Here is a 21,175-nt window from a genome sequence, read left to right on the forward strand (position 1 = left end):
TTTCCCTCCATGCATGTGAGGATCATGCTCTGCTAAGCGCTTCAGGAGGAACTCCTGTAGTTCTCCGGACTTTGCTGCCTAGTCCCTGCTCTCCTGTGCTCTGCCCTGCAAACTTAGCTACCTCAGTCTCCCCAGACTTTCAGCTCCTTGCCCTCAGCTTGGCAAGTCACCCAGGGTTCCAAGTTCTTATGCAGCAGCCCAGAAATATTGTCAAAGCAGTAAGTAAGCTGGGGCAATCCTAGGGCTCACTCAATCACTTCTCAGGGATCTATATGTCCTTTGTGGGATAATTCCCCCGTGCCCTGAAAACTATTGTTTTATATGTCCTGTCTGGTTTTTAGTTTTTAGTTTCAGGTATGAGGATAACTCTAATCCCTTGGGACTCTATCTTGAGTGGAAGCAGAAGAATCAAAGGAAATATTTGTATCCATTTTGCAGAAATAAGGGGCTTCCCTAGTAGTTCAGCTGATAAAGAATCCACCTGCAATGCAGGAGACCCTGGTTTGATTCCTGGGTCAGGAAGATCACTGGAAAAGGGATAGGCTACCCACTCCAGGATTCTTGGGCTTCCCTGGTGGCTCAGCTGGTAAAGAATCCGACTGCAATGGGGGAAACCAGCGTTCGATCCTGGCAGGCTATAGTCCATGGGGTCTCAAAGAGTCAAACACAACTGAGCGACTAACACATACATTCTATACAGAATGGATAAACAACAAATCCCTACTGTGTAACACAGGGAGCTGTATTCAATATCCTATGATAAAACATAATGGAATACGAAAAAGAATGTATATACATGTATAACTGAATCACTTTGCTTTGATAGCAGAAATTGATACAACATTGTACATCAACTATACTTCAATTTTTAAAAGACCTAACGTAAGAAATTCATTTCTATCTCACCTAAGCTGTAGATGTATGGCCTGAAGTTGCTCATTGTGTTGCCTTGTAAACCTTTTAATATCTGCAGGATCTGTAGTGATTTCCCCTCTTTCACTCTTACTGTTAGTAATTTGTGCTTTTACTCTTCTTTTTCAATTTTATTCAATGTTTATTAATTGCATTGATCTTTAGAAAGCAGCAGCTTTTGGTTATGTGGATATTCTGGTATTTTTCTCACCTTTCTTTCATTTACATCCGCTTTTACCTATCTCGGGACTTCCCTGCTGGCTCAGTGGGTAAAGAATCCGCCTGTAGTGCAAGAGACACAAAAGACATGGGTTTGATCCCTGGGCCTGGAAGATCCCCTGGAGAAGAGAAAGGCAACCCACTTCAGTATTCTTGCCTGGGAAATTCCCTGGACAGAAGAGCCTGGTGGGCTACAGTCCGTGGGGTCACAAAGAGTCAGACACGACTGAGCAGATGGCACACTGGCATCACCTATCTTATTTTCTTTTTTCTACCTATTTTGACTTCAATTTTCTCTTTTTCCCTCTAGTTTAAAGTAATATTTAGGATCTTTCTTCCCTTCCCATATAAATATTTAAAGTGATACATGTTCTCCTCAATCAGTGTTTTAGCTACATTTCACTCATTATAATACACTGCGGTCAGGCTTTCACTCAGCTCAAAAAAATTGTTTTAATTGTCCCTAAGATATCTTTTTTGTCCCATGGATTATTTAGAAGTGCGGACTGTGTTTAAAATGCTGACATTTCAGAGATTTTGAAGATTTCTTTCTGTTACTGACATAATTTCATCTCCAAACCACTTCGTTTAGCTTTCAAGGCCCGACATGATCAAGCCCCGTCTAGTCTGTGGTGCATTTGTTGCCACGTCTCCAGGATCCCACACAGATCAATCCTGTTTCTCTACACAAACTATGTCCCCTATGTGCTGCTATGTTCAGCTGAGACCCGGTGTAACTTCTCTGCTTTCCAGAGAACTCAGGAGCTCATCCCACGCCTCCAGGATGGACCACAAGCAGTCAGCACACACCTCCAGCTCAGCCCTGCTGCACTGAGTCATAAGGCCTGGTTTACCATCTGGCTCTACGGGAATATGTGTTGTAGGGAGGCAGGAACCAGGTCTTCTCAACGTGCAGAGCCTCAGCCTGCAGCCGGGCAGGAAGAGGTGACTGGTGAATGTGGGAGGAAAGGGGGACAAACAGGAGGTGCTACGGACTGAGTGTTTGCGTCTCCTAGCCCCCATGTGATGGTATCTGGAGGTGGGGTCTTTGGGAGCGAATTAAATAAGGGCATGAGGGTGGGGCTTCCGTGATGGGACTGCTACCCTGCTAAGGGGGGATGAAAAGACCAGAGCTCTCTCTCCACCATGTGACGGCACAGCAAGAAGGTGGCCAGGAACTGGGTCCTCACCAGACATCAGATCTATGAGGCGTAAATGTTTGTTTTTAAGCCACACGGTCTATGCTATTTTGTCAACGTGAAGTGATAACGATGGGACAAGAACGCCATTCAGTGTGAGGGGCTAACAGGAAAACCCATCAGGAGACGGGGGTGGGATGGGCACATCTCAGTGAAAGTGAAGTGAGAGTGTTAATCGCTCAGTCATGTCCGACTTTGCAACCCCATGGACCGTATAGCCGCCAGGCTCCTCTGTCCCTGGGATTCTCCAGGCAAGGACACCGGAATGAGTTGCCATTCCTTTCTCCAGGGGATCTTCTGACCCAGCGATCGAACCCAGGTCTTCCACGTCGGAGGCAGACTCTTTACCATTTGAGCTACCCAGGAAGCCCTACAGCTAAGTGCAGTATTCCAAGATTCTTGGGAACCTGAAAGCTCATTGGCTCACCTTTTCTCATGCTCAAGTTCATCGGATATTGATTAAGGGCCATCAGTTACAAGACTGGGCTCACAGAGACCATCTGTCTCCAGTTCCCACCAGTGGGGTGGGAATCCCCAGCCCAGGTGGCTCAGCAACTTGGAAAGAGCCAGACAGACAACCATTGGCAGAGACCCCACTCCAAATCAAGACAAGGTGTTGAAAACAGATATCCAGAAAAAAAAAAAAAAGAATTATATAATACATGGAAATCAGTCCAGGAGACAGGCTATGGTCTCAGCACCACAGGAGCTAAGGTTCAGCACAAGCCTGGGAACCGGTTAATCCATCTACTGTAGGCACTGAGATGCAGTAAAAGGTAAGCCAGGATTTGCAGGGGGCTTCAGCTGTCACTTTAAACAAACAGCTCCTAGTTTAAAAACAAAAAAATGATCTTCTGTTTCACACTTTCTTGTTCGAGGGTCTAGCCGTATCTTTAAAAGACGAAAATCGCAAAAACTGAAATGATTTAAATGCTGGTATGAAAAGACTGGTAAAATAATCCAACTCCTGAGGGAGACAGTCTTTCTCCGGGGCCCCTTTCGCATGCAATCAGTTCCCGACCAGGCTTCGTACAGAGACACCTGGTTCGGTGGGAGGACCTGAGGAGGATTTTCTAAATGTCGGAGAATCGACAAACACAGAGTCCCTGAACTAGAAGGAAACTTGGGGGAAGAAAGCATCCCAACTTTTTAAAGTGGGCTCAGAGGTGGAGAGATGCTTAAAAAATGTGTGATGACAAGGAGGATATTCTTGGATGTGGGTACTAATGAAAATACAAACAACTGAATTGCTCTCTAATGCTCTCAGTCCTTGGGGTCACTGGTGAACTGCTCCCATCTTAACAGCACCCCTTAAAAGGGGGGCGGGGGTGAACCTGCAAATCCCATTTGGCCAAAATGTGGCATGGGATGACTTGTCGTCAGACCGCCCCAGACACAGGACAGAACTTTCTAGGATGTATGTAGCCAAAGACGCCGGCCTGTCAAAGATATGTTATATGGGGATAGAAGAGCTTCTGCCTGCTTTTCCAGCTCTCAGTAGACATTCTGTTTTAACATGCTTTTTAAATGCGTGTAAGAGAGAAAACTTACATAAGCCTTTGGACCAGTTCCCTAAGGAAGAAACCTTAAATGTCAACTTGCAGCTAATAAGGAGCACATACTTTTTCAACAGGGCTGCCTCTCCCCAGCTGGACATGGGACCGTGATGTCCGAGCAGCAGGATGGTTATTCACTGTAAAAGGTGTTGGCTCCCCAGTAAACAAACTACTGGAACTCTTTGGGAACCAACTTTCTACTGTTCTGACGTTCAGCGCATCCATCGATTACCAGGAAGAGTTATGCCTCAGGTGAACCAAGCCAGGATTTTCCACAAACTATGTTTAATGCTCTTTACTTATGTCTCAGCCTACACTGTGCTATTTTTGCAACTTCTCGTGAGCTTTAGACTACTTCAAAATTTTAAAACTGTATACAAGAACTTTGGTTATGTTATCCCCATCTTTTCAGATATGGGCACCATGTATTAATACCATGGAAGGCAGGGGGTTTGCCCAAGGTATGCTGACCCCGTGTATCAGTCAGGACAAGGCTGCTGACGCTGCAGGACAATCCCCAGCCTCAGGGACATACAGCACTATTTATTTTCCCTCACGCGATGTGGCCGTTGAGGGTGGGCTGGGAGCTTGGCTCTGAATCAGGGTCATCCCTGATCGGGAGGACTGACCCAGGACAGAGGGCAGACCCCACCCAGAGTGCTGGGGGCACCATGGCAGGGAGGGGGCGTGGCCAGAGGTGCCCCGGCTCTTTGAGCTGCCACCTGGAAATGACTGATGTCACCCCCATTCACAGTCCACTGGGCATAGCCCGCCAGCTGGTAGTGGGCAGAGAAAGTCTATCCTGCCATGCAGAGAGGAGGGAGAGATGGAGAGACAGAGCCAGGACTACACACCAGAGAGCAGATGTCTTTGAGTCCAAACGGGACCTGACACCCTTTGATCACACAGCCTGTGTCCTTTCCTCTAAACTCTGCAGCTGCACTACTGTTTTTAGTAAAAAGAAAAAGTTTAAATATTATGTACTTCAGCCTCTCTTTCAAAAGTTAAAACATGGAGGTGTAAAACCTAAGCATCTCTTAAACTACCCCTAACTTTAAATGACATCTCCTCTGTTCCTCAGAGAAGCATTAGCAGATAATATACCTGATAATTAGCGAAATTTGAATACTGGATAAAGAAGCAGAAGTTTTATCTGAGTGTGTCCCAAATACTGCATAGGGCCTACTGATTCTAATAAATTATTTATTACTTCTCTGAAATCCAAATTTAACTGGGCATTCTCCTTGAGGTGGGGTGTGTTATTTTTATTTCATTTTGTCGTGTTGCTAAATCTGTCCACCTCTCTCATAGGTGGGGGCTACCATCCTACCAAAAACGTATGAAACAATGAGAACTGAAAAATTAAAATAATGGGAAAATATGTAAGGTCAAGAGCACTGATACATGCAGAGGAGCCAGGAACTGTTCCTCAGATAAAACGGTAAGTATAGAGGATGACCCACTGGGATGATGTCTGTGCTCCCTACAGCTCCTTTCTCCCCATTAACCCTCAGAGAACACGTGTTCCATGGGTCCACTGCTTCCGAATGAAACTCCAGCTGTGATAGAGCCCCCCATTCTACATCACATGGCCTTTCAGAGCCCAAGGAGTGAGGCCTAGTTTTGACCCTACTTCCCAACAAGCGGCACGTGACCTGGTACCGTTAACAAACCAAACCTGGGTTTGCTCATCCTCAAGAGGCAAAGCCCATCTACTGACACCAGACTGGTGGCAAAGCCCATCGACCGACACCAGACTGTGGTGCAGGAAAGTGAAGCTTCTATTGCAGGTGCCAAGCAACCAGTCCAGGTAGCTGGTGCTCAAAACACTCCAATTCCCCAGTGGCTTTCAGGGAAAGGTTTTCAAAAACAGGGTAAGAGAAAGAGCTAGCTGCAGAGTGTGTGATCCACTCGTGGACACTCTTCTGATTGGCTGCCGGTGAGGTAATCAGGAGTCCACCTCATCAGCCTTCTGGTTCCAACCAGTCTGGGGTCTATGTGCTCGTGGGCACCCTCTAGTCAACTTCTTCCACATGGTGGGGATTTCATTATCTGCAAAACAGCTCAAGGACTTGACCCGGAATATTATCTATAGCCCCTGAGGAGGAACTAAAGGCCCCTGACCTTGTGTAATGTACTGAAGTATTATTTCGTCTCCCTTGCCTGGTTTTCTTTGTTTCTGCATTTTCTCGTGTCTCTGGTTAAACTCATTCTTTGGAACTCGGGGAAAGCCTAGGAGGCTAAAGTTTTTCTGCAAATAACAGGCAGATGAAGGATGCGGTGGAGGGTCTGTCCCAGGAAGGCCCCAAAGGGTCCTGCAAAGTTACAGGGCAAAGAGGACCTGGATAAATGTTCATTGGACAGAATGGAATTGGAAAGAAAAAAGAAGGGAAGAAAGGAAGGCAGGCAGGCAGGGAGGAAGGGAAGGACACACACACACACACACTGTAATTGCTGGGTGTGAACTCCACATAAGGTAACAACTGCACTGCAGTAGTATCTGAGTGCAGCTAATCCAGTTAAATATTTTCCAGATGGAGTTAATGGAATATGCATTTTCTCATTTATCTTCGCTTTCTTACTATCTTCCTATGCTTTTGGAACTGCTTAAAAATTATTGACTGAAAAAGACACAGGCACCCAAGTGCTCACTGCAGCACCATCTACAATAGCCGGGTCGTGGGAGCAGCCTAGACGCCCATCAGCAGAGGAGCGGATAAAGCAGGTGCATATGGGCAGTGGGCTGTCGGTCAGCTCTAAAAAGGAGCGAAACTGGGCCATTTGTAAAGAGGTGGATGGACCTAGAGACTGTCATACAGAGTGAAGAAAGTCAAGAAGAGAAAAACAAATACCATTTGTTAACGTATATATGTGGAAGCTGAAACAACTGGCATAGACAGTCTTATTATAAAGCAGAAATAGAGACAAAGATATAGAGAACAAAGGCATGGATACCAAGTAGGGTGGGAGATTGGGATCGACAAACATATACTGTGGATGAGAGCGAAAGTCACTCAGTCGTGTCCAGCTCTGTGCGACCCCATGGACTGTAGCCCACCAGGCTCCTCAATCCATGGGATTCTCCAGGCAAGAGTACTGGAGTGGGTAAGTGAAAGTGAAGTTGCTCAGTTGTGTCCAACTCTGTGCGACCCCATGGAACAGTCCATGGGATTCTCCAGGCAAGACTACTGGAGTGGGTAAGTGAAAGTGAAGTTGCTCAGTCGTGTCCAACTCTGTGCAACCCCATGGACTGTAGCCCACCAGGCTCCCCCGTCCATGGGATTCTCCAGGCAAGACTACTGGAGTGGGTAGCCGTTCCCTTCTCCAGAGGATCTTCCCAACCCAGGGATCACACCCAGGTCTCCCACGCTGCAGGCGGATTCTTCACCAGCTGAGCCCCCAGGGAAGCTCACACACCACTGATACTACGTAGGGAATAGATAACGAGAACCTACTGTGGAGCTCAGGGGATTCTACCCAATGCTCTGCGGTGACCTAAATGGGAAGGAAATCCAAAAGAGAGGGGATAGATGCATACATATAGCTGATTCACCTGCTGTACAGCAGAAATGAACAGAGCACTGTAAATCAACTCTACTTCCATTAAAAAAAAAAACTTTTAAATGTCTCTCAACAAAATAAAAAATAAAATGATTTAATGAAACCAAAAAATTTTTAAAAAAAAGACGTCACTGTTCCGAATAATGAAATGAGGAGGATTTTAACTGAGTCTGACACTTATTCTTTAGTTAATTCAGTTGCGCCTAATTATCTTGTTGCTTTGCAATCCAGCCTTCTCCCAACCAACACCAGCCCCGGGAGCACTCCTCATTAATTGCAGAGCAGCGTGAGGCGATCTCTTAAATATAAGAAGAGCAACCGTCTGCACCCTAACTTCTCTGCCACGTCCCCGAACGCCTCTGAGCATGTGGAAGAGAAAGCTTCCAGCTTCTTCTCTGAGGTGTGTGAGGAATCTGTGACTGTGTTTTCCATTATGTATCCCCCTCCACACCAGTTGACACTCTCTGTCCATTTGGAAATTGATGGGCCATTTTAGAAGAATCACCAAAAACAAGCCTGAGACAAGATGAACCACCTGAAAACGAATTAACTCCAACATTTCCACTGAAGATAAAACACATCAAGACACAGATCTGCCTTGAGCAACTCCTGGCTTTGGGGCTGCGATTTGATTGCTCGATTTCTCTGGCCAGTTAGCCCAGGTTTTTACACATTTTCCTCTGTGTCTATGCCGTTTTCTGTAATTAGAAAAAAATTTCAAATACTCCCAAACTCTTCTAAACTTCAAAATTATACCCTGAAGTCAAGTTTGCAACAAAAGTGGGACTTCTCTGGTTTACCTTCCCTGTAATGTGGTTTGGGAAAATGTGGTTTTCAGCCACGGCAAAGAAAAACAGTCTTCAGAACTCAAGCTGTTTTTGGTGAAATGTTACTTTTTAACCGAATATGTGTTTCCATGAGAAATGTTCTCTAGCAGCTGGAGGGTCAGCCAGCTGCGCTCTGCGCTGAAACACACCCAAGCCTGGAGTAAATTCTTAGGATGCTCACCTCTAGGTCCTGAGAATGGTCTGGTCTTTCCTTACAAGGAAAGATATGGCCTGATGCGCAAGTAAAAGTAAAGAGTGAAGTGTTCCTTTCCCAGACACCAGAAGATGAGCAAAGGGGTAAGATGGCAATGAATGAGAGCTCTCTGTTACAGAGACACATGGTAACAAGGAAAGAGAAGGGGGAAAAAGGTACTTAATCTACAAGATTAAAAATCAGATTGAGTTATAACCCAAAAGCTGAGGTGGAATATTCTGAAGCAGCGCTGATAGGCATGTACCTTCTCTCTTTCTCTGACATCACTAAATCCAGAATTTTCTATCACTGGATGGGAAAGTGGTTCAAAACTCAGAGGAATCATGGGACAATGCAGATACCAGCCTTCCTGCAAACCTGACCTAAAGCTTGGTGGTGCAGATTCACTGTGGTGGACACACTGGGTTGAAGAGGGCAGCTTCCAAGCCAGGTGGCCTGCCTTTGGATTCTGGTTCCGCCGTTTAAAACCTGTGTGACACTGAGCCACGACTTAATCCCTCTGTGCCTCAGTTTCCTCTTCTGTAAAATGGAGCAGATGAGGACATTCTGCCAACTCTGTTTTGAGGACCAAATGCGTTCATCAACATAAAGTGCCGGGAAGAACGGCCAGTATGTAGAAAACACTCGTTGATGTTCAAGAGTCCAGACAACTTCAGGTGAAGTCCCAGTGAAATTCACAGCCTCTGGGAGGATCTCAGTTCTTTTGTTGACCGAGAACTCTTTCATCCAGGCATAAACACCCCTGTTCCACAGCTCACATGTGGGAACATTGCTTGAGAGCTTTCCCCACGACACTTCTGAGAAGCAGAGTTATGACTCCCAGGTCAAATAAAAGCAAACAGAGGCATGAAGATGTTAAGTAATTTGCGTCCAGTCAGAGAGCACCAGAGCGGAGATGAGCCCAGCTGACAGAGACCACCTTCCACCACCAGGCTGCCGCTAGTGCACTGGACACACGCACCCTGCGTGGGCACCAAGTGAGCTGGCACAGGCTGGTTCTTCACATAAGGGGGCTTCACAGGGCTTCTGACACTCAGGAAGTTCCTGGACGAGAGCAATAATGTGCACAAATAATTCAGCCACGTGCATCTGGATGGTTGTTTTTTTTTTTCCTTTTCATTCCTAAAGAGATGGGAATAACAGACCACCTTAACTGTCTCCTGAGAAACCTGTATGTGGGTCAAGAAGCAACAGTTAGAACCAGACATGGAACAATGAACTGGTTTAAAATTGGGAAAGGGATATATGTCAAGGCTATATACTGTCACCCTGTTTATTTAACTTCTATGCAGAGTACATCATACGAAATGCCAGGCTGGATGAATCACAACCTGGGATGAGGATTGCTGGGAGAAATAACAACCACCTCAGCTATGCAGATGATACCAGTCTAATGACAGAAAGCAGAGAGGAACTAAAGAGCCTCTTGATAAGGGTGAAAGAAGAGAGAAAAAAGCTGGCTTAAAACTCAACATTCTAAGATCATGGCAGTCAGTCCCATCACTTCATGGCAAATAAATGGGGAAAAAATGGAAACGGTGATAGACTTTATTTTCTTAGGCTCCAAAATCACTGCAGTCACTGTAGCCATCAAATTAAAAGATGCTGGCTCCTTGGAAGGAAAGCTATGACAAAACAAGGCAGTGTATTAAAAAGCAGAGACATTATTTTACCAACAAAAGCCCATATATTCAAAGCTATGGTTTTTCCAGTAGTCATGTATGGATGTGAGAGTTGGACCATAAAGAAGGCTGAGAGTCAAAGAATTGACCCTTTCGAGTTGTGGTGCTGGAAAAGACTCTTGAGAGTCCCTTGGACTGCAAGGAGATCCAACCAGTCAATTCTAGAGGAAATCAACTCTGAATATTCATTGGAATATTCATTGATGTTGAAGCTGAAGCTCCAATACTTAGCCACCAGATGTGAAGAGCCAACTCATTAGAAAAGACCCTGATGCTGGGAAAGATTGAGGGCAGGAGGAGAAGTGAGTGACAGAGGATGAGATGGTTGGATGGTATCACTGACTCAATGGACATAAGTTTGAGAAAACCCTGGGAGAGTGAAGGACAGGGAAGCCTGGTGGGCTGCAGTCCATTGGGTTGCAAAGAGTCAGACCTGACATAGCGACTGAACAACAATCTGAATGTTCCTTCCACGGAAACCCCAGACGGCCTCTGCCCTGCTGCTGCTCACCCTGCAGGTTCCCAGGACCACAACCCTAGGGCAGCAAATCTGTCTGGGCATCTGGGACTTGAGTCCAGTCTTCTGGTTCTGGGGATAACAACGCTGGGGCCCAGAGACAGCAGAGGGTAACACATCCAAGAACACCAGCTGATGCAGGTGGTGGTTAGAGCTTGGCTTCCCAGAAGAAGGGGAGAAAAGCAAAGCCTCTGAGTCAGGACCCTGAAGAGGTCTGTGTCACTGGAGAGGAAAGGCTGTGACGGGGGTGGGAAAGGTGGAGACTGGGAAATTCCTCAACGGGTCCATCCAGGCGCGAGACAGGGGACATTCAGTGATGCTCCAAGTCTCAGGGGAAGGAAAGCAGAAAGCAGAAACGTGCTCTCTGCTCTGCTCTCCTTCCAACACATTGTATTTAAACTATCAAATGTTTTAGCCAGTCTGCAGAAAATAAATCCTTTTCACAGGGGGTGAAATCTGGCGCTCTCTCCTAGCAGAAGGCCCATGGCTCCCACAGAAAACGCAGGCTAGCTTTCTGCAGCTTTTCTGCCCTCCACCCTATATCTGCAATTTACATAATCACTGGCAAATAAGATGATAAAAGCATCCTCTTTCATAACAAGCATATTGTTACTATTATTATTCTTAAGGCAAATTATCTTCTGATTATAGAGATTAGTCAAAACCACGATTCTGTTGATTGTGAGGTGGGGACTGATTTTTTTTTTTTTCCTAGCCAGGAGAAGAGCTGTTGTTTCCATGTTTGAAAATTACATAAAATGCACTTGGAGGGAAATAAAGTTTCTGAGATTCATTTAATTATCAGTTCTCTCGGAAGACTTCCAGCCTTTCACTTGCTTGTCTAGTCAAATATTGTTCCCCAAAGTTGATTCACTTTTTTTTTTAATTGCAGATCAACTTCTTCCTTTTAAAAGTATCTCCAATTTTTCAAAACTCTGTTTTTTCAAAGCAGGGAGAAGAGGGAGGAAGGAATAAATTGGGAGATTGGGACTGATATATACACACTACTCTACATAAAATAGATAACTAATAAGAACCTGCTGTATAGCACAGGGAACTCTTCTTGATATTCCATAATGACCTAGATGGGAAAAGAATCCAAAAAGGTTGGATATACGTTTACATATAACTGATTCACTTTCCTGCACGCCTGAAACTAACACAATATTGTAAATCAACTATACTCCACTAAAAAAATTTTTAATAAAAATTCTGATTTTTAGGTATCAGTGTGTGTTTATTGGGGTTTATCCATCATATAAGGAATGCACACCTCGAAATAAAGAATATTTGAGAACAATGGCTTTGAACTGAAGAAATGCTTGTCCTTCCCAGAGCTCTGGTTGGAGAGGCAACTGAGAGGAACGGCCTCCTCCCCTGGCAGAGAGTGAGGTGGGGCTCAGGCCAGGTGAGAGTTCCATCAAGACCTCACCACTCCCAGGACTCCAGGTCCAGAGCAGAGCGGACTGCAGAGCTTCTGGCTCCTCCCCACAGCACCAGTTTTCAGAGGCAGGTGCACTCACTCACCTGGAAAAGGGCATCCACCTGGCCTCTCCCCGTGGGGACGTCTGGCAACACGTGCAGACAGCTTGGGGCTTCCAAGGTGGTGCTAGTGGTAAAGAACCCACCTGCCAATGCAGGAGATGTCAGAGATGCGGGTTCCGCTCCTGGGTCAGGACGATCCCCTGCAGGAGGGCATGGCAACCCACTCCAGTATTCATGCCCAGAGAATCCCACGGGCAGAGGGCCTGGGAGTCTGATGGGCTATGGTCCATATGGTCACAAAGAGTCAGAGAAGACTGAAGCGACTTAGCACGCACGAATGCAGACAGCCTGGGATACGACGACCAGGCAGGCGGCGAAGGTCATGTTCACTACCGGCATCTAACGGATGGGGCCCAGGGCTGTTGATAAAAATCTCAGAAGGTACAGGACAGTGTTTCCCCCTCCCACAAACAGAGAGTCATCTGCTCCCAAATGTCAACAGTGCTGCAGCTGAAAACCCTGGTCCAGCTGATTAGAAATCACGTGAGACATTTTTTTTTAACAGAAAACTATGGGGAGTGGCTTCCCATGTGGCACCAGTGGTAAAGAACTCACCTGCTAATGCAGGAGACACAAGAGACGTGGGTTCAATCCCTGGGTGGGGAAGATCCCCCGGAGGAGGAATGGCAACCCACTCCAGTGTCCTTGCCTGGGAAACCCCATGGACAGAGGAGCCTGGTGGGCTACAGTCCATGTGGTCGCAAAGAGCCGGACACGACTGAGCACAAAGGCACACACGGTGGGTGGAGAGGCTCTATTTGAACCCTCTCTGCTCCTGAAAACCCATCCTTAAGTGATGTCATTTTGGGTAGAATTACAAAAGAACAGAGCCAAAACTGTATAACTGATTATACCTTCGTAGGAAGAATTTCAAACAAAAAGATCCCGCCCCCAAAATACAAATAAATAAACTTTTAGGGATGCAGATAAAATTGCCAAAGATCTGTCAATATGCTGACTTCACTACAGGTCTATATTTGAGCTGTTAGGTTGGGAGAAATCTGATGGAATACTTCACTCTCTTCCTTTAAGATCTTCTCTTATGTTTTGCTAATGTGCTGATTGATACTCATTAAAATATTGGTAATTATAAGACAGTGTTTCATGACCCCTACAGAGCATATAATAGTAAATAGGTTTTCCTCCTTTTAGCATGCTAAAACTAAAAAACACTAATTATGCATCCCATTCCTCAAAGAATTAAAACATTTCAGCATCTCTTACGACAGAATGTTGGCAACATTTTCTGCAAAGGGTCAGATAGTACATATTTTTGGCTTTTCAGCCCTCATGGTCTCTGTTGCAAGGACTGGACTCTGCCATGGAACACCCAGGGCAGCCACGGGCAATATCGAAATGAACGGGCCTGGCGGACTGCCAATAAAACTTTATTTACAAGAACAGGCTGAGGGAGGGGTTTGGCCCCAAGACTGTAATTGCGGCGTCCTGTCTTACAACATAGATTTCCTGAAAATAATGTGTTTAGGAGAAAAGAAGAGGGGAAAGTTCTGAGTCAGCCATTTAAAATATCGGCAATAGTTCTCACCACCTCACAAAAGCAGCCTGTGTACAACTCACGGCCAGTCCAAGGGGACCGAGGCACGGGCAGGAACAGGATTTAAAGGTTACACAGAAATCTGGAGGAAAAGAGGCACTGCAATCACATGGGTCAGCAATCCAGTGTGACTTTCATTTCTCTAGTAAGTTTCTCTTTCAGTTTAAAGCCTTGCTTTTCTCATTAGTGATCTATTTTCTGTATAGTATCGATAGTGTAGAACTCTGCTCAATACTCTGTAGTGACCTAAAGGAGAAGGAAATCCAAAAAAAAAGAGGGCACATATGTCTATGTATAGCTGATTCACTTTGCTGTGCCATAGAAATTAATACAACATTACACAGCAGCCAAATGCCAATAAAAAAATTTTTTTAAATAAAAGTGAAAACAGGTTTTAAAAAATCGAATAAAAAAACAAAAATTTCTAGTAACTCACTTTAAAAAATGAAACAATAAAATTAATTGTAGTATTAATATATTTTGACCCAGCATACCCAGCAATAAATACTATTGCTTTATGTCAATAATAAAACAATTAATGATAATCCATGATAATGATAAATTATTAAGGCTTTCCTGGTGGCTCAGACGGTAAAGAATCTGCCTGCAATGGAAGAGGCTCTGGTTCGATCCTTGGGTTGGGAAGATCCACTGGAGAAGGAAATGGCAACCCACTCCAGTATTCCTGCCTAGAGAATTCCACGGACAGAGGAGCCTGGTGGGCTACAGTTCATGGGGTCGCAGAGTCGGACACGACTAAGCGATTAACACTTGCACTTTTCAATGAGAAAAATAAATAAAGCCTTGCTTTTAACTTAGAAACAACCCTTCCCTCCTTGTGGGAAGGGAGGAGGTGAGCTGGCCTGGAGGGGCTGAGAGGCCTGGGCGACCCCTGTGACGGGGCCTGGTCTGCAGTCACAGAGGCTGTTCTTATGAGGGAAGATGCACTTGGGACTCCCTAGCACAGAGACTTTCACTTTTCACTTTCATGCATTGGAGAAGGAAATGGCAACCTACTCCAGTGTTCTTGCCTGGAGAATCCCAGGGACGGGGGAGCCTGGTGGGCTGCAGTCTATGGGGTTGCATAGAGTCAGACACGACTGAAGCGACTCAGCAGCAGCAGCAGCAGCACGGAGACAAGAGAGCATCAGACCCCTGCTGGGGACAGACATTCCCTTTCCAAAACCTAGCAGGTGCTACTCCTTAGACCAGCTGCTTCCCAGTAACCAGGCATCTTCTCCTGACTGCAAGTCCACAAGGCCGGGGCCAGGAAGGGTCTCTCCCGGGTGAGGAATTGGAGGGAGGGTGTTTCCGAGGCATCAGGAAGCCAAGACTTGCACTTGGGCTGTGGGCACTGAGCCTGAGTCCGAAACCCCCCACTCGGCCTAGTCATTAACTTTTTGTGTTTTCTGTTTGTTTGTTTTTAGTTAGAGCAACAGCACCGCTTTTATTGGGCACTTAAAACTTTTTTTCTTTTTTCTTAATTTAATTTGTATTATATATTGGAGTACAGTCAATTTACAATGTTTTATTAATTTCAGAGGGCTTCCCACGTGGCTCAGTAGTAAATAATCTGCCTGCAATACAGCAGACATGGGTTGGATCCCTGGGTTGGGAAGAGCCCCTGGAGGAGGACATGGCAACCCACTCCAGTATTCTTGCCTGGAGAATCCCATGGACAGAGGAGCCTGGCAGGCTACAGTCCATGGGGTCACAAAGAGTCAGACGTGACTGATGTGACTTAACACGCATGCACGCATTAGTTTCAAATGTACAGGAAAGAGATTCAGTTTTATCTATACATGCATCCATTCCTTTTCAGAGTGTTTTCCCATACAGACTATAACAGAATATTGAGGAGAGGTCCCTGTGCTCTACAGCAGGTCTTTGCCGATCATCTATTAGTAGTGTGTCATTTTGTTTTATGATGGTAACATATACCAAATATAGAATTTACCATTTTAACAATCTTTCAGACTTGTCCAATTGACTCCCAACCTTCGGTGACTGAGGGTCTCTGGACTTCCCTGGTGGCTCAGATGGTAAAGTGTCTGCCTGCAGTGTGGGAGATCTGGGTTCTATCCCTGGGTCGGGAAGATCCCCTGGAGAAGGAAATGGCAACCCACTCCAGTACTCTTGCCTGGAAAATTTCATGGATGGAGGAGCCTGGTAGGCTACAATCCATGGGGTTGCAAAGAGTCAGACACGACTGAGCGACAACTTGCATAGCCAGAAAAGGTGGTCAGGCTAAAAGACCCAGGAGGCGGTCACTGTGCCCAGCAGGTGACCACTGGGGTGGATGTGGGATATGGGCAAGGTGCCCAGAGCATCCACTGTCCCTGTCGTGGGTGGCTTTGTGGCTGATTGCTCATGGGGCCTGCCTGTCTCAGAGGGCTCTGAGCCCCTGTAGAGTAGAGCCCACCACTAGTTCACATCTGGACCACCAGTCCAGGGTGGGTGGGAGGGTCCAGGAGACGTGGCAAAGGAGTGCTCAGATGTCTCTGTGAGAAGGAGACATGGGCTAGGTCTTTGGAGGGGGAGGGGGCCAGAGGGGACTTGGGAAGGCAGGAGAAGACAGGGGCAGGGACGGAGTGTGGAGGGCGGCCAGGGTCCTGCCTCCCATCCTCCCCGTGGCCTCTGTGGCGTCCCCTCCCACGGCCGCCTGGCCCCCTGCCAGCAGCCCTCCTATCGTCTCCCACGCCTTCTCTGCAGGAAACCATGCCGTACCTAGCAACAGCTGCTACAGGGAGCCGACTCTCCGGAGAGCCCAACAACAGAGCACACGGCTGACTGCAACTCCCAGAAACGACTGAAAGGAAAGGCACGTTTATTTCAAGGCCAGGCTGGGACAGGATCTGGGTTTCCAGCAGTGGAGTCATGGCGGCTTCTGTGGCCGGCCCGACGGGGCGCTGAGCGGCTCGCCGGAGGGCGCCGTCCGGAGAAGGAGCAGATTCACCCTCTCTGGTCGGCGATGGTCCTTGTTCCTGAGATTCCTGTTGCTCCTTGTTCCCGTTCAGCTGGGTCAACATGTGCCTGTAAATTTCTCCCAAAAGGGAGATCACAGCAGCATCACCAGCCCCAGAAATGACAAACAACTCAAGTATGGGAAGGCAGCTGCCAAGTATTCAACAGGACTCATGTTGCACCAGAAAAAAAATACCAGATAAGAAAAATAAACCGAGTTGTGAGCATATTTCCCTAAATATGTCTCCATGTTGTGGTTCCTTCCCGTCTTCGGTGTAACGAATACACCAATTTGTCAGGGGTCACGGAGCGGCAGTCCTACGAAGGCTGCCTCGTGTCGGTGAACTCAGTCTCCTGGTCCTCTCCCTTCTCAGGGCAGAGAGCGATGCAAAGACTTCAGCACACAGAGCCACTGACGTTAATTTTCCTGCCAGCCTACTGGCTAAGGAACTCTACAGCTGTGACCGCCTGTTCGCCCGGGGCTCGGGCTCTACTGCATTAAATGGAGTTGGCAGTCTGTTTTGGCAAAACGCTTTGTCATCATTGACTGGAAGATCCCGGGGTCCCTTTGGTATGGCAGAGGGTCTGGAAGGTGGAGGGTGGTCACAGTCACCCACCCCTCACCTTTGTTGACACAACTAGATGCCAGGATCCAAGAGCAGAGCAACCAGAAGACAGGGTTGGCCCTGGGAAGCCAGGAGCCAAGATCCGGGCGATGGGTAATGCGTGGAGGACTCGTATGAGGCTTTGGAGGCTACACGTTGCCCAACAACACGGAGCTGGCCAGGACACGAGGGTGTCTGCCAGCCTCCGGAGGCCACGCTTGGCACAGCCGTGAAACCCACAGCCACAAACACTGACAAGGCAAGAATAAAATAGGGTGAGAAACCAGCTTCCCTTTGCTTCTCAGACTCTTTGGAAGATTCTGGAAGGGCATTTGCTTACCCCCTGGAGCGAGAGCCCAGATTCCTCTGTGGTTCGGTCAGGAAGTGCAAAGAAGCGTCCATTGTGCCCAGGGCCTGTGCCACGACACCCGGCCCCTGCCCTCAAGGAGCTCACACTTGGATGACTTAAACCAAGAGTGATGCCGCAGAGGGGTCCACGCGTGACCCTCTGAGGTCAAGGTGGTCTAGTCCCCGGCAAGGGCCCCCAGAGGGGCGGGGCTGAATCCAACCAAGGATCAACAACCGAGGACGAGAGGGCCTCATCAACGGGAAAGCCACCTCTCTGCTGTCTCCTACCACGCGTGCTTCCCACGAGATGAGAGCCACGATGCTTAGATGCTAACTGGCTACAGTGTTTAATTTGCCATGGACGGCCAGGGGTCCAATGTGACGTCCCCGCCCCAAGGAAAGCATCAGGCACCCTTTCTGCTTAAAGAGGAACAAGCTTCCCATGGACGAATCCTGCTCGTGAGACAAGAAGAGAGCCTCCTCTTGGCCTGACAGGACCTCGGAGCCGCAGATACGGGGCCACCCGGGGCCGCCAGAAGCGGTGTCTTCTGCTCCAGAGGCAGAACAAACATTTCCGTGGAGCGGCGACTTTAAGCTCCCCCGGAGGGAGGATGTGAGCTGTGAGAGCCCAGTGAGTCAAGGGCAAGGTCAGAAGAGCTCTGGGTGCGGTCCCTCTGTCTTGCCCTTGCAAAAGTGTTCCTGAAGCGGGTGAATTTCCCCATCGCCTTCGCTTCTCGGGCCCCTTCATTAACTGTGCTTTCTGGCCTCCTTTTATTTCTAATTGTTTTCTTAAGCTTCTAAAAGGAAACACTGCTTTCTTTTTAGACCTGCTTACATTTAAATCCACTTAACTTTTTGTCTGGGGCCCGTCTCTTCCGGAAAGGGCGCTGGGCTCCCTGCGGAGCGAGCGTGCTTGTTACAGAGTCGGAGGGGATCAGGCGACCTCGGGAGGCTGCCGCGTGCTCATTCCGGAAGACCGTTTGCGGGGATTTCTTTTTGTGGGTTTGCTTCCTTCGCCCGGCCAGATGCATTCTCATCCAGTCAGTTGAGTATGTGAGCGTGTGTTTTCAGAATCTGAAGCTGTGGGCAGGTTGTTGTTTAGTCAGCAACTCATGTCTGCCGCTTTTTGTGACCCCATGGACTGCAGCCCGCCAGGCTCCTCTGTCCACGGGATTTCCCAAGCAAGAATACTGGAGTGGGGAGTCATTTCCTTCCCCGGGAGTATCTTCCTGACCCAGGGATGAAGCCCACATCTCCTGCATTGGCAGGAGGATGCTTCACCACTGAGCTACCAGGGAAACCCATTTTGTACTAAATAAGGACAGGCATTCAGGGTGGTTGCGATTCTGTTGGTAACAATAGTCCAAAAGGTCACCTTATATAAAGCACGTGCCTGCAACCCAATGTGTCAGCTGGCTTCATTCAGTCCTCCTCCAGATACTGCCAGCCTTGTGTTATCACCCCATTTCACAGATCACAAAACTGAGGCACAGGGATGTATAGCCACTGGCCCAAATCACATGCAGTGACAGAACTAAGGTTCTAACACAGGTCCGATCCCTAATCATCCCACAATTTCAAGCTGTCCCAGTGAAAGCCCAACACCTTCTGTTTGATTTTAGTATATCCTTCTTTCAAAATGCAGATACAGGAAGTCCCCTACATAAGGATCTTCAAGTTACATGCTTTCAGAGATGCATTCTCCATGTCCAGTCACGTAAGTTGGTTTACAGGCCTTGTGTGCATGCATCTCTCACAGGTCTCCTCCTGACAAACCATCTCCCACCTCCTTCCCCTCCTCCAGTCAATCACTCTTCTCGGCTGTTCACTCAGTATCAGCCCCTGTTTGCCAGCTGTTGTACTGCACTACTGTACTGTTCCAGGTTGGTGTTCGTCGCTAGGTCATGCCCGACTCTTTGCAGCCCCATGGACAGCAGCACACCAGGCTTCCCTGTCCTTCACCATCTCCCGGAGTCTGCTCAATCTCATGACCATTGAGTCAGTGATGCCGCCCAACCATCTCATCCTCTGTCACCCCCTTCTCTCCTGCCCTCAGTCTTCTTCAGCATCAGGGTCTTTTCCCACGAGTCAACTCTTCACATCAGGTAGACAAAGTATTGGAGTTTCAGCTTCAGCATCAGTCCTTCCAGTGAATATTCAAGACTGATCTCCTTTAGGATGGACTGGTTGGATCTCCTTGCAGTCCAAGGGACTCTCAAGTTTTCTACAGCACCACAGCTGGAAAACATCAATTCTTTGGTGCTCAGCCTTCTTTTAGAGTCCAACTCTTATATCCATACATGACTACTGAAAAAATCATAGTGTTGACTATACAGACCTTTGTCAGCAAAGTGATATCTCTGCTTTTTAATACACTGTCTAGGTTTGTCATAGCTATTCTTTAATTTCGTGGCTGCAGTCACCATCCACAGTGATTTTGGAGCCCAAGAATACTATTCAAGGCACTATACTATATGATTAAAATTGTTTTATTTTTATGTTTGTTTCTTTTTAATGTATTATTTGTATGCAAAATATTATAAACCTATTACAGCACAGTACTATACAGCTGACTGTGTTATTTAGGTACTTAGGCTAACTTGGTTGGATTTACAAACAAATTGGACTTATGAATGTGCTCTCAAAACAGAATTTGTTCGTATGTAGGGGACTTACTGTATTTTATAAATAAATTTTAAAAACTAATGTTGCAAGCCCCTTTGATTCGACTTTTGATTCAAAAACACACCAAGATGTCACTCAAACAAAGGAAGGTCAGGAAGGCCAGTTCTAGCAAAGTGATGGGACCCCCTCTTGGGGAAAGTTTTCCTGGGAGAGGAGACTACCACCCACAGCTCTCAGTCTGATACCGTGGGCAGGGCCGGGAGGGAGGGTCTGGGGTTCAACACGAGCCCGCAAGCTGTCCTGCCAAAGGGCTACAGGACAGGGAACGTGCCGATCCAGCACAAGTGCCAGCCACGCCCCAGCCCCAGTGCCATGAGTTGCAGAGAAAACAAATTAAAGAAGTGGTTTTCGAAACTGCCGTCAAGCCAGGGCACAGTGGAAGCCAGCCGGCCTACAAGTGAACGCCTTTCGGCCATAGCTATCCCCACAGCCTCAGCAGTCTGCTGTGCGTTTTACAGCAACTCACCTCCAAAGGCAACATGTTTTAAAGCCATCACTGGCTTATTTGTCACAGTTTACCTGTGACACTCAACCCCACGGGATGTTATTTTTCGCAGTTAGGAAGGCCGGGACGGCCAGCTCTCGCGGACTGGCATCTTTGGGGCCAGCCTCTCTGTGATGAAAGCAGGCGCTGTGCAGAGTCCCCCAGGGTCAGGCCCAGACAGCAGCCTGCTCCAGCTGCTGCCCGGGGTCACCTATCTGCACGCTCTAAATCAGGTGTCTAAATCAGATCAGAAAAGCCTTTTACTGGAGCCAAACTGAGGACTCAATTTTGAGAGAGTGCTC

General features: G+C 47.3%; 1 long non-coding RNA gene across 1 annotated transcript; it reads left to right on the forward strand.

Annotated features, from left to right (window-relative positions):
* Positions 1-13,716: 13,716 nt before the first annotated feature.
* Positions 13,717-16,990, forward strand: LOC138423661 (uncharacterized). The gene is made up of 3 exons (XR_011250374.1): positions 13,717-13,932; positions 15,764-15,829; positions 16,500-16,990. It is a non-coding gene; the product is annotated as an uncharacterized lncRNA (long non-coding RNA).
* Positions 16,991-21,175: the final 4,185 nt, after the last annotated feature.

Source organism: Ovis canadensis, chromosome 18 (assembly GCF_042477335.2).
Source record: "Ovis canadensis isolate MfBH-ARS-UI-01 breed Bighorn chromosome 18, ARS-UI_OviCan_v2, whole genome shotgun sequence".
NCBI classification, from domain to species: Eukaryota; Metazoa; Chordata; class Mammalia; order Artiodactyla; family Bovidae; genus Ovis; species Ovis canadensis.